Here is a 13,252-nt window from a genome sequence, read left to right as displayed (position 1 = left end):
TAGGGGAGAAGTACAAGGTGAAGATTTGAATTTGAGACTCATCAGTATATGGGCAGCATATAAAGCCATGAGACTAGATTAACTCACCAAGGCAGTAAAGGTTGAAAGAGAAGAGAAGAGGTCTGAGGAAGGAACTCTTAGGGACTCCTAAGGTTAAGAGGTTGAGGAATGAGGGGAAAGTGCCCTGCTGAAGAGGGAAATCTCCTTGGCCTGGTGACTTAGACACTAGGTGAAGAAAACATTTCAAGGAGAAGCGACTGACTGTTGTATACTGGTGAGAAGTTATGTAAGATGATGACTGATAATTCACTGGGTTTGGCGGTGTGACAACCATTGGTGAAATGGTGGAGTAAAGTCTGAGTGATTCAAAAGGGGATGGAGGAGAATCAGAGGCAGTGTGTCTAGGTGAGTCTTGAGTTTTGCCACAAAGTGAAGGAAGGAAATGGAGTCATAGCTGGAAAAAGAATGGGATCAAGAGATAGTTTTTTACTCGTTGTATTTTGCATTGGGAGAATTAACAGCGTGTATATGCTGATGAGAATGATTCAGCAGGGAGGAAGAAACTGGGGCAAGTTGGCAGGGTTGCAGGAACAACCTCATAGGCATTATTGAGCTTTTTATATTTAGTTTAATCTTAAAACATAAACATTGCTGTGCTTTTCACTCAGAATACATTGATAGACAGATGATGGTGCTTTTCTCCTAGTCTAACCTTTGTTTTTAAATTTTATTTTTATTTTTGACTTTTTGGAGACAGGGTCTTCCTCTGTCGCCCAGGGTGGAGTGCAATGGTGCGATCTCAGCTCACTGCAGCCTCCTGGGCTCAAGCAACCCTCCCACCTCAGCCTCCTGAGTAGCTGGGACCGCAGGTGCATATGCCACTCTGCCTGGGTACTTTTTAAAAATTTTTTGTAGAGATGAGGTCTCACTATGTTGCCCAGGCTTGTTGCGAACTCCTGGACTCAAGTGATCTTCCGCGTCAGCCTCCTGAGTAGCTGGGACTGCAGGTGCATATGCCACTATGCCTGTCTACTTTTTAAAATTTTTTGTAGAGGTGAGGTCTCACTCATCTGAGAGTGAGATGGTTGCAAACTCCCTGGACTCAAGTGATCTTCCGCCTCAGCCTCCCGAAGTGCTGGGATTAAAGGTGTGAGCCACTGCACCCGGCCCTCACCTTGATTTTCGAGTTGACTTTGCTGGCTAGTCATTGTTTGTAATGCTAAATTAGAGATTGCTTGAAAAGACAGAAAATCTGTGACTGAAGATTTTTCATGATTTTTGCTGTTAACCTCAATTTTGCTTTTGACCAATATAAAACCACTTTTTCCATTTTAGGCATTGTACAGACATTTTAGATGTAGCAAATTATTTAATCTTCATAATAACTATCTAGCAGATATTAATATCCCCCATTTTATAAATGAGGAAATTGGGGCTCAAAGAGGTTAAATCACTTGCCCAAGGTCACATAGCTTGTAACTGGCAGTGTCAAGATTTAAACTCAGGTCTGAATCTTCAGATTATTAAGTAGTACTTAGTAATAAAGTTATTAAGCTTCTAGTTTCTATAAAAATGACAGTCTGCTAGCACTTTACATGAACTGTGTGGAACTGATATGTGATGTTTGCAGTGCTGAGTAATGTGGGTCACAAACTTAGTAAAATGTTAAGGTATTTGAAAACACAAATAGTCTTGCTTAGAAGAATCAATCCCAGTTTTCATAAACCAATAAAATTAGGTTATCTGAATTATACACTTGATAATTCAATGTTTATGGGCTAGAATAATCCAACTGTGCAAGAGTAATCCAATTTTTTATTCATAATTATTATGAAATTTCATTTCATATAGAACACATACCTTAAATATAAACATACATTTGTATTTCACACAGTGGCATATCATTTAATCAGAGGTTCCAAAGAAGGAGAGGTATTGGAAGCTATGTTGTTACCAAACAAAGCAGATACGTTTGCCCAGCATTGAAGATGGGTAGAATGTGAACTTCTTTGTTTTTTGGCATTAATACAAGGATTGCTGCCTAAATAAGATATTTTGGGGAGAAAAAATATTTTCTGGTTGGTACTACTGAATATAAGAATATGTGGAAACCTTTTATATTGCATCTTTATGTCATCCAGTGATAAGTAGGAAATATCTACCCAGTCTCTGCTGGGTACCTGGGATTGGGTTAGGTGCTGAGACCACAAAGAAAGACAGAGTTCCTGACATCTTTATGTCTAACTAAAAAGAGAGACTGCATATACACTCTCTCTACATATAGATCATCAGGCATATCAGTTTGATCTCCATGTCTGAGAAGGCCCACAGAAAGATGAACCCACTGATACCTTTTCAAGGACACATCTTTTAAAGGTGGTAGTGTTTGCTAATTTGCTGGTTTGTTCATTCTAAAGTCATTTGTGGGCTTCCCCTGAACCATACACTGTGCAAAGACAGGGCTACCCTGTAAAGTGGTAAGCATTTCCTGTTGACTTTCTAAGAAAATTCTTATGGTATGACCCTGCTCTGAGGCTTGCAGACAGCAATGTGGTATATTCAGCTCAGCATTTAGAGAGTTTTGATGATAATTCTGAGGTTACCCTGAGTCCAGTAAGAACTTGTCACTGTGTATGTACTGTCTCATCTTTGTATGACTAAGAAAACAGTCTCAGTCAGAAAATGTTGAACAGAAATGGTCCAAGTCTTTGCACTCAATAAATAATTGAGATGATCTTTCTAGATAAATGCACGTAAATCAAAATCAACTCCAGTGTTAAATAATTGTAAGTAGCTAGCTTGAATTGTATTAAATCTCTGATAGAAACCCAGTTCCAATACAAAAGAGTGCCATCTAATGGCTAACCTAAAGCATCTTGATGAAAGTCCTTGTAGTTCCTATTTTAATTCACAGCTACATCTGCTGGCCTAAAAGGGAACATGTTTAAAATGCTTAAAGTGAAACTTCAGTTTCTTAGAAGTATTTTGGTTTTATTGTTTGTTTATTCATAATTATTCTGCAATTTCATTTCACATAGAACACATATAATAACATTAAATATAAACACGTGTATTTTACACAGCGGTATATCATTTAATCAGAGGTTCTAAAGAAGGAAAGGTAGGAGAAGATGTCGTGTTAGACCAAGGCAGGTAAGTTTGCCCAGCATTGACAATGGGGAGAAATCAGTGCCAGTTCAATATCTACCCTGCTCCCCTGCCCAGCCTGGCCGGCAAGCACGGCTTGACTATCAGTTTGTGTTCATCAGTGAATTTCAAATATGCTATTTTATTATTTGATTATAATTAAGATAGCACTAATTTTATCACAATAACTTAATTGTGGAAAAAAAGATGAACGTTTCGTTTGGGTTTGTAGTCTCCTACATCAGCTGTGTACATGATCATGAGAATGCACGCTGGGGCACTACGATGAGGCCGAGTGAGTGCGTGCTGGGGCACTATGATTCGGTTGTTTTATCAGGACAGACAGTTTAAGTTTGGAGAATAGTTGAGGTAAATGCTCTAAGGAACTCTTGTACTAAGTAGTAATTCCCAAACTATCAAAAAAGAAAAAAAAACCTTGCTGTTTACATATAGTTATTTACATGTAACTCAAGAGCAGTGACCTTTAAACTTTTTTACCTTTTATTATTTATAGTAGGTGTTGATACTTGAAGGATTCTGAAGAGGTTTCCGTTATTTATAGGTAGACTACCTCGACTTTTTTCCTCCCCTTAGAAGGAGAAACATTAAATATCTAAATAATTCCTAGTTGGTATGATTAGAACTTTTATTAAGGGAGTATGCTCTATGTCTGTGGACCTGTGCTTATGTTTGTGGGGAGGTGGTTATCTCAAAGGACTGGCAGAATTATCATTGCTAACTTTTACTGGGGCTTCTAGAGAATGCATTCATGGTGCCTAGTATAGTAGGAATCTACAGATAATTTATAGTTCTTGTCCTCACAGGAGCTGAAACCTCAATTGTAATAAAAACCATCAGCAAAAATGTTATTAGTTATTGTGAAATACTTTAAATTGTCCAGTTATTTAACTTTTAAAATTAATGTATAAATGAAGGGAGTTTTTTATTTGTTTTTTACCCCTTTACCATGGGATAAGAAGTATTTGTTAGCTGGGCGGTGGCTCATGTCTGCAGTCTCAGCACTTTGGGAGGCTGAGGCAGGAGGATTGCTTGAGTCTAGGAGTTTGAGACCAGCTAGGCAACATAGCGAGACCCTGTTTTCACAAAAAAGTTTAAAAAATTAGCCGGGCATGGTGGCACGTGCCCGTAGACCCAGCTACTCAGGAGGCTGAGGTGTGGGAGGAGCACTTGAACCTGGCTGGGAGGCTGAGAGTGTAGCAAGCCAAGATCACACCACTGCACTCCAGCTTGGATGACAGAGACCCTGTTTAAAAACAAATAAACAAACGAAAAACAGTATTTATCTTCTATATATATATTGAGGACCTTTTTATTCAAAAAAGAAAAAAAAAGACAGCCTTGGGTATTTTTTGTAAAAATATGTACTCGTTTAAAAAAAAAAAATCAATGTGGAAAAGTACAAAAAAAAGCAAAAATCACCAGAAATCCTACTAAGCTGTAATCATAATTACAGTAGAAACATCATTTTGGACCATCTTGTGTAGGCATATTCATAGAATTGTATAGAAATGCTGTTTTACTGCCTGCTACTCTGGAATCTTTTTTCACTGAATAGTCACAGGAACATCTTTGCACAGCAGAGTATATGAATCTCCATCACTTTTAATCACTGTATGGAACGCTATTGTATGTTATAATCTATTTAATCAGTCTCCTGCCAGTGGCGTTTAGATTGTAATTTTTAACTATTAAATACCATAAGGAATCAGTAGGCATACATCTTGTTGCACAAAAGATGTTACTGTTTGTTGAGTCAAAGTGCATTTTTAAAATGTTTTTGATATTTGTTGCTAACCAGCCCTCCAGAAAAGTTTATACAAAATGCGTAAGAGTTTCCTGGCATCCTTGCCCTGCTTGCCTTGCTTCTATTACTCTGAAACTTTACCAATCTGATTGATAGAAAATAATCCACTCCCACCCCCAACTGTCTTTCTTCCTGTATTTTTCCTGAGTCCTTGCTGCTAGAAAGGCTTTTATGGAAGTGACTTGTGATTGGAGTCTTGCACAGCTTTCCAGGGCCCCGTCTTGCCTCCTCCTCTGCTGATAGATGCTGCTTCTTTTTCAAGAGCCCAGACCTCTTTTTCTTTAAAAAACAAAAAGTAAAACATGTAAATAAAACAGATATATTTTAAATATGTCTCTATAAATGGACATTATACTTTCCTATTATAAGAGAGAATCTTTAAGGGAAGTAAAATTCTATCTTTCCTCTAGGACAGTATTGGATGTACTCCAATAAAATGTATTTTCTCCATTTTTTTTTTGTAGCTGCTCCTAGGTATAATTTTGTTTTGTTTTGTTTCGTTTGTTTGAGACGGAGTCTCGCTCTGTTGCCCAGGCTGGAGTGCAGTGGTGTGATCTTGGCTTACCGCAAGCTCCACCTCCCGGGTTCAGACCATTCTCCTGCCTCAGCCTCCTGAGTAGCTGGGACTAGAGGCACCCACCGCCACTCCTGGCTAATCTTTTTGTATTTTTTTTAGTAGAGACAGGGTTTCACCGTGTTAGCCAGGATGGTCTCGATCTCCTGACCTCGTGATCCGCCCACCTCGGCCTCCCAAAGTGCTGGGATTACAGGTGTGAGCCACCGCGCCTGGCTGCTCCTAGGTATAATTTTTATGATAATATTTAGGCTCACTTCTGAGTAACCTTATGACCAACTGGAGGGCCTTAGCTAATAATTATAATCAAGTTTCTTTTGGCTCCTTGCTAATTTAAGTTTCACTGGTAGTCTGGTGTTTCTCTTACCAGTACATTTATTCCTGCATTATTTTTTACCTGTTCATCTTGAGGCAGCATTGTGGAGTGACTGCTAGAACCCCATATGTAAATAGTAAAACTGTGAAAAAGCTTAGAAATGTTTAACTCTGACGATCTCTAAGGAGGGAAATAGACTTTAAGTGCTGTGTACTTTCATTGGCTTAGATCAAAGATTAAAAGCAAACCTGAGTCTCTTGGCCAATTGTTTAATGGCAGCCACTTCTAAGGGATCTTCAGGGGAAGTCTGAGAAGCGGCTGAAACATTTCCCTCTGCCTCCTTGCTTAATCTAATTTCAGTGCTTCCAGAGATCTCTACCAGCTTCTGCCCCCAGGAAGCAAGCCTCAATTTCTTATTCTGATTACCATACATCAGCGTATTCGGCCTCGTTTCTACTTCTTCATAGTGCTCACTAGAACTCCCAGAACAGTCCATCATGATCCTGCAAAGGTAGTTCCACCTGTCACACTCTTGGGCCTTCAAACAGCTTGAGGACTGAGGAATATTTTCCCGGAAACATTTTTAAATGAATTGGAAGTAGCACTGCACATCAGTGAGTAAGTTCAAGTCAGAGGTGACAAGAACATCTCCATAACCCTTTTCCCCATTCCATTGCAGCTCTAATAGGCTTAACATTGTAGTGGAGAGAGGCACTTGATATATATGTGGACAAGCAGTTTAGTGACAGAGAACCCGAATCACAGGGACTTACTCTGTTTAAGGTGGGAGATAATGACCAATGTACTTTTTTAAAAAGCCAAGCAGGGGAATCAGCTGTTTTGGCATATTTCCAAAATACCTCTTTCAAAACCCACCAGTTTCCTTGTATAAGTAAAATAGGGCCCCAAGCATTTTATCAAGTGGGAATGTGTGACAAGGACTAGGACAAATCAGCTCTGCCATAAAAGCTTTTTTGTTCTCAGACTTGACACAGATTAGACTTCATCACCTCAATAATGTTCCCAGCCGTATCCCACAGGAGGAAGGTAGCCTTGATTTCACTTGGGTTTTCTTTTTCTTTGTCCTTAATTCTTAGACTGAGCTTAGAAAATTGGGCACACATGAACAGATCTCTCTAAGTAAAGCATTGTGAACTGGAGATCTGATAGCATTTGCTTCCCCCTTAAGCTCCGTTTTAAAAGCTACTTATGATTGATTAGTCACTTACAAATACCTAAAACTGTGGGACAGTACTACATTAATATACAGTTGATATGTACAGTTTGTAAGTATTCACTTACAAGTATATCAGAAAATGATGTTCTCGGAAATGGATTTTTCTACCTGAAATGCTTCTAACAATTTTAAGAAGAAATCATTTACTAATGTGCTATATATTTTTCCACTATGTAAATTGTGCTGAACATAACTTATTTAACTTTTTCTTAGTGACTCAGATCTATCATTTATTGTTTGCTTCTTATACTGACAGATTCTAGGCTTTTATAGTCATTCCTTTATTCTTTTTATGAGTTTTCTTGATTCCAGTTTGGCTCTTGTAACTTCCAACTGTCCCATTTACTTGTGAAATATTGCTGCTTTATTTTACGCAGTTATGCTTAAGGTTCTTTTTTTTACCCCCCTTATCTCTTCTTCACAGGTTCCAGCCACTCTGATGCCTTCATTTACACCCTGAGCTCTAGGCTCATGGGCCCACTTGACTGGACACAGGTGCTTGGATGACCTGCAGGCATCCCATGTGTCCCTCAGTGAACTGTCATTTGTCCCCAACTACAACCTACTCCTGAGTCATTCTCCCTATGAATAGCAGCATCACCCACAAAGCTGCCCAGAGAGAAAAGCCAGGTGGCCATTCCTGACCACACTCTTTCTCACCCCTGCATCTAATCAGTCACCAAACCTTGCTTTTCCCTGACCCCCACAGCCACTATGGTCGATGGCACCTTCTTGCTTCAAGATGATTCGGACAGCTGTCTCTGTTCTCCCTGCCTCCCTGCCTTGCCTCTCTGCAGCCCTTTCTCCACCCTTCTGCCAAAGCGCTCTGGCCTTCACTTTCTCTGGACTTACCATGCACACTGCCTTTCTTCCTGTTACCAGGGATAAAAGGTTGATGCTGCTGCCAGAGGCCCACCCCTGCCATTTGGGCATTAGATCCTGCCCCTTGTCATCTACAAGGGACCTTGCCCCCATCGTTATCCTCAGCCTTAGCTGATTGTCACGTGTTCCTTCTCTGCTGCGGTGTGTACAGACATGCTCTAGCTTATCCCACCTCTAGAAGTTCTCTCTAGATATTCCTTAACCTCCTCCAGCTACCAGCCCATTTGTCTGCTCCCCATTACACAAAAAAACTTCCTGAAACAGTTGTCCGTGGTCACTGCCTCCACTTCCTCCGCTTCCTGCTCTCAGTCCAGCTCCTTGCCCCAGCGCTGCACTGGAACTGCTATTAAGGTTGCCAGTGCCCTCCTTGGTGCCAGATCTTACTTTATCCTCTGTTACTTGCCCTCCCAGCAACGTTTGGCACAATGGAACCCCAACCCCCGCCTCCTGAAACACTGTGGCTTCCGAGATACCTTCAACCTCACTGGCCGGTTTGCCTGTTTCTTGTGCCAGCCCCTCCCCCGGCCAGCCTCTCAACATCAGTGTCCAGTAGCTCCTACTTAGACTCTTCTGTCCTCAGCCCCTTGACTCTTTCGTCCAGTCCCTGCCATGTTAAAACAAACAGTACAATCTGATGCCATCCAGAGATATAGCCCCAGTCCTGACCTTCAGATTGGCCTCTCAGCTTCGTATTGTGCGCCCTCACAAGTATGTCACAAAGGCGTGTCAATGACCCATGTCCCATCTAGAGTGCTTGATTTCCTCACTTTATTCCCAACTTGCTCCTCCTTTGGTTTTCCCCATTTCATAAATGCCACCATCATCCCATCCTTCCACTTCAAACCAAAAACATCGATGAGAATCCTCTTAGATTCTCTCATTTCCCTTCGTTCCCTTCATCTGATGCACGCAAGTCCTGCTTGTCAGCTCTGCTGCTGAACACGGCCTGCCTCCATCTCTCCACATCCATTCCTCTCTTGCCTAGTGTTTTAAGTTGCCTCTCCAGTTTCCCGGCCTCTTCCTTATTCCCTCTAGAATTTTTTTCTCCACATAGCAGCCAGATATATTTTTAAAATGTAAGTCAGATCATGCTCCTTCCTTATTTAAAACCCTTCAGTGGCTTCCTGTTGAAGAAGGTTTACGTGAGGTAGCCCCGCCAACCTCACTGACCTCATCTTGAGCCACCACAATTGCCCACCTCATCTGTCCCCACTGCACTCCAGCCCTGCCAGCCTTCTTATTCCTTCAGCACACAAGCCTGTTCCTGCCTAGGGCCTTTATTCTAGCTTTGCCCAGGAAACTCCTTCCCCAGGTCCTTGTATCGCTGGCTCTTTGCTGCTGTCCAGGGTTTCAACCCAAACTTAATTCACCTCCTCAGAGCAGCTTCTCCAGATGTCTTCATTCCCACCACCCAGTTACTCTCTGAAATTATCCTATTTTCTTTTCTTTGTAGCGCCTGTTGCAAAACAAGATGATATTGACTATTGTCTTGTTTTATCAGTCTTCACAAAAAGAATGTAAATTCTGAGAGTAGAGACCTTTATCTTGGTCATTGTTATATCCTCACACCTGTAACAGTGCCTAATGCATTGTAGGTGTTTAGTAAGTATTTATTGAATGCAATTTGATCACATCACTTCTACCATTTCATTTCAGTGGCTCTCTCTCTGTCTTTTTCTGTTTTTTTTTTTTTTTTTTTTTTTTGACAGAGTCTCGCTCTGTCACCCAGGCTGGAGTGCAGGGGCACAATCTTAGCTCACTGAAACCTCTGCCTCCTGGGTTCAACAATTTTCCTGCCTCAGCCTCCTAAGTAGCTGGACTACAGGCATGCACCACCACACTGGACTGATTTTGGTATTTTTTGTAGAGACGGGGTTTCACCATGTTGGCCAGGCTGGTCTGGAATGCCTGAACTCAAGTGATCCACCTGCCTCAGCCTCCTGAGGTGTTTGGATCAAAACAGGTGTAAGTCACCGCCCCCGGCCTAATGAATTTTAATTTCTTTGCTTTCCATGTTTTATGCCACATTATAAGTTTTCCTTTTTAATGATTAACACAAGTGTCTCTTTTACATTGCATCAAAAATTATGTATAAGATGCTGCTTTCAAAGAACAAAAATGTGATTGGGATGATTTATTAGAAGAGCTTGCCAATTCATTTCATATTTAAATACCATAAACAGGAAGTTGATCCCAGCATTGCTCTTTGAATTGACTTTTTGCCTTTATTCTATCCTTTGTGGCCCTCTGTCTTTCCTCCAGTTTTCCCAGTATTGCTGACAAAGTGAAATATTTTCATGTGCTGGGATTTGCAGAGACCCCCCGACATGAGAATTACTGAGCAATAGAATTAGAGCCCACTTATTTATTTTAAAACTACAATTTGCATTCTATGATTTTTCAAATCACAAAGAAGACTTTCAAAATAATTGTGTTTATATAATGTTCCCCTTGCATGCTGGTGAGTTTATGGCCTATTTCAGATCAGCTTATAATAATTAACACTGCTTTCGTTGTATCCCTTTTTCCCCCTTAAACAAGGGTTTTTGTGTGCTGATTATTTTTTTAAAGGTTTCCAAAGAACAAAACATTTTAAATAACTTTAAAGGATAAAAATAGTCTTTCTGCCACTGCATATTTGTTCTAATGCCTTTCTAACACTGTAATAGGTTTTTGTTTTTGTTTTGTTTTTTAATGTTTTAACTCGGTAAAAGTGGGTATTGGCTTTGAAAATAGCCACAAAATCTTGCAGCTTATCCAAAGCTTTACTTGAAATATATGCATCAACTTTCTGAAGATGCCCCAGTGGGTGCCACTTTTACTTACCCTCATTTTACTTACCCTCATTTTCAGAACTCTCTAAGGTCTGTAGCCCCACCTTTCTGTCACTCTCACCTTTTAGCCCACTCTCCAGCCTTACTCACTCAGCTCTATGGTTATTCATTCTTTTCTACTACATTTACCAAATCCCTATTCATGTGCCCAGCTCTGTTCTAGAGGATAGGAATATGCCGGTAAATAAAAGGTGATCCTTCTTGCAGTGGCACATTCATAAGTATTTTACATTTAATTGTGTGTGATAAATCCTATAATGGAGAGAGGTACAAAGTACAGTGATGAAATAGGCTTTTAGAAAGCCAGTTCTGCTTAGGGGATTGGCAAAGATTGGTGAGAGAATGGAATATCAGAACTGGACTCTCAGAGAGGAAAAGGAGGATTTGAGAGCTGGGTGTGAGTCCAGGTGAAAGGAATAGTGACTTAGTGGCAACCATTCTTGGCTCAGGGACTTGCTGCTTGTTTTCATTTCCTGCTTCCTCCCTCCTAAGTGGTACAACCAAAAGTACTGAGGTGTAATCCTGCCATTAGCTATAATACTGTACTGCGGTTTGAATAGATAATTTGAGTCAGGTTTTCAATTCAGAAGGAATAATGAGCCACCTAAGATAGGAAGTCACTAGGGAGCTGTCTAGCTATACTTGGCTTTCCACATCTTTGAGTAGACCTAAATCTGCTCTGGAGGTCACATACATCTCTTTGTCTTTGTTAGTGCTTTCCTTTTTTATCTCAAGACTTATTGTAAATAAAAAAAGCTGCTTTGTTTGGTGTGTTTTTATTTTGAACAGTTTTTTCCCCCTCAAGATTGATTTAGTTGTGGCTAAGGGGAAAAACTGAAGCAGCTATTATAGAGATTGTATTTCTGAAGAGGTTCAAATTCTAGAAAGAAAATGACTATAGAAAGTAGCCATGCAGCAAAGAGTCTTTATGTCCTTGAATTTCATGTTCAAGAACACTTATCTTGGAAAATGACTTGACTGGTGAAAGGAATCATTATAGGTGGATGGGGGGAAGAGGCACCAGGTTAAAACATTTCAAGTTATGACTGAGATAAAAGAAATGACAGCTATCAAAAGTTGTTGCTTTTAAAGGATTCCTCTAAAACACTGGCCACCATTAAATAAAGATGACCCTTTTAAAACTGCAGTTTTTAATTTGACAAATGTTAACCATAAATCTGACCACCAGTGCTAAGAGGATTCATGTACCTAGTGCTCTTACTATTTGGTGTGTCATGGAGTTTGTGGCTCTGTCATCTGAATAGGGTATGTGATCCCTACTGATAGGGAAAACACAGCCAGGAGGTCACCCTGAAACAGGATGTCAGGAACTCAGCTGATGGCACACCTTTCCCACCCTCACCAACTCCTTTGCTTATTGTTCCTCTCCTCCTGGACTGCCTTTTTTCTTCTTTTGTTGAGACGGAGTCTCGCTCTGTCATCCAGGCTGGAGTGCAGTGTCATGAACTCGGTTCACTGCAACCTCCGCCTCCCAGGTTCAAGCAGTTCTCGTGCCTCAGCCTCCCGAGTAGCTGGAACCATAGGCACACACCACCACGCCCGGCTAATTTTTGTATTTTTAGTAGAAATGGGGTTTCACTATGTTGGCCAGGCTGGTCTCGAACTTCTGACCTCAAGTGATCCATGAACCTCGGCCTCCAAATTGCTGGGATTACAGGTGTGAGCCACTGCGCCCAGCCCTGGACTGCCTTTCAATGGCACAAGTAAAAATAGCTTTTCGGCCAGGCACGTTGGCTTACGCCTGTAATCCCAACACTTTGGGAGGCCGAGACGGGCGGACCTGAGGTCAAGAGTTAGAGACCAGCCTGACCAATATGGTGAAACCTCATCTCTTCTGAAAAATACAAAACTTAGCCGGGTGTGGTGGCAGGTGCCTGTAATCCCAGCTACTCGGGAGGCTGAGACAGGAGAATGGCTTGAACCTGGGAGGCGGAGGTTGCAGTGAGCTGAGACCATGCCATTGCACCTGGGCAACAGAGCAAGACTCCGTCTCAAAAAAAAAAAAAAAAAAGAAAGAAAGAAAGAAAGAATAGCTTTTCAAGTCCAAATATAAAGTATTCGTTTTGTCAGCATTCAATATTCTAAAACAGAAATCTTTTTTTGCTGATCTTGAATGTACCAAGGGGCCCCATTCCAGAAGAGCACACTGCTTTTAAATAAAACAAGAGGGAGAGCTTTTGAGGAACCATTACACGGTCAGAATGCTGTTTAAAAGTGAGGAAAAAGTACCATCATTTTTATCGGAGCTTTTGTAATTTACTGGGCTTATTAGAGTATGCATTTCATCAGATGTGAAGTTGACACCTGCTCAGAAATTTTAAGGGAATTTAGTTCTTAAGATTGCCCAGAGAAATGCAGAACAAGTAAGGCATACTGATGCCACATTGTACTAGATCATTTATTTCACTACTTTGGT

General features: G+C 40.8%; 1 protein-coding gene and 1 long non-coding RNA gene across 4 annotated transcripts in view; both read left to right on the top strand.

Moving 5' to 3' along the window:
- Positions 1 to 13,252, top strand: part of TMEM242 (transmembrane protein 242) — a 35,279-nt gene that overhangs the window by 7,931 nt on the left and 14,096 nt on the right. The window lies entirely within an intron of this gene.
- Positions 174 to 466, top strand: LOC135970558 (uncharacterized). The gene is made up of 2 exons (XR_012433566.1): positions 174 to 213; positions 249 to 466. It is a non-coding gene; the product is annotated as an uncharacterized lncRNA (long non-coding RNA).

The sequence above is a fragment of the Macaca fascicularis genome, chromosome 4 (genome assembly GCF_037993035.2).
Source record: "Macaca fascicularis isolate 582-1 chromosome 4, T2T-MFA8v1.1".
NCBI lineage: Eukaryota > Metazoa > Chordata > Mammalia > Primates > Cercopithecidae > Macaca > Macaca fascicularis.
This window is presented reverse-complemented; position numbering and strand designations above follow the sequence as displayed.